This window comes from Phalaenopsis equestris, unplaced genomic scaffold (genome assembly GCF_001263595.1).
Source record: "Phalaenopsis equestris unplaced genomic scaffold, ASM126359v1 Scaffold000932, whole genome shotgun sequence".
Lineage (NCBI taxonomy): Eukaryota > Viridiplantae > Streptophyta > Magnoliopsida > Asparagales > Orchidaceae > Phalaenopsis > Phalaenopsis equestris.
Genome location: NW_018165371.1, coordinates 749,650 through 750,792, shown reverse-complemented (window position 1 = coordinate 750,792; position 1,143 = coordinate 749,650).

Sequence of the window (1,143 nt, the reverse complement as noted above, 5' to 3'; positions counted from 1 at the left end):
ATTTATTACTGTAAGACCATTCTAAAGCCCGCCATAAAGTGAGCATTTACTCTTAATACCAACTTGACTATGTCATAATTTACTTTTATAAGAAAATTGTATCGGGCAATAGATGCGAGCTATATGCCCATCAGGTTTTATGACTTCTTGAGGTAAATTTAGAACTAGTAAACTAGAACATCATCCGCTTTGAAAATTTAAAAGTTTCCTACTGATCCATTCACGGACTAGAATCTGTATATTATTTGAGTGATATGTACACTTGTATGGATGACGGTTGCTTCACAACATCGTGGCATCACCAACCCCTATAGATTGATGGTATTAAATGTAAACCATATTTTAATTTTCTGCTCCCTGGAGCAATTAAATATTCCCCCTAATCTTACACAACCTGCTCAATTCTCTTCCCTTGTTCTCTCTCCTTCCTGATACTCTATTACTTGGGAGTGATTCAAGTACAAATATGAGAATAGTCAACTCGAACTAATATGTTTATTATACATATTGAAAATTGTAACCTCAAATAATCCAACTTGATCTAATAAGAGCTCAATCCAACACCATATAAAAAATACTTGAATCAAGATGGATTAGTGACCGACCTTTTTTGTAAGTCAACAATTACAAGAAATTGATAACGCTACTAGAGATTTAAATTCCAGCAACGATGCCAAAAACTTGACTGCGACTTTATATATATATGTGTCTAATTTGATTAAGATGTATAAATATAATATTCAATAATGTTAAAGTCGAATTTATCAATGCAAGTATACATATCGCTCCAGTAATATAAGGCTCTAATGGAGTCCTAGATATCGATCCCATAGGGAGAAATAGAATACTACGGACTAAGATTTAATAAAAAGTAATACATCAACTACAACGACGTTCAAGTTACTTATCTGTCACTAATAGACAATTGAAATAAGTAGATAATTTGAATGACAACTAATTATAGGGAATAATGTTTAATTGTGACATTCAATATACAAGAAAGCATCATTCTCCTTGCCAAGAAATTATAGTGAATGGATAAAATGAATTAGTTCAATTTATATTGTGCCAAATAGGAGCATGCCTATTTTTTACCCTTTGGTCCAGGCATAAAGAACATTGACTAATCCTATGCTTGGTTAC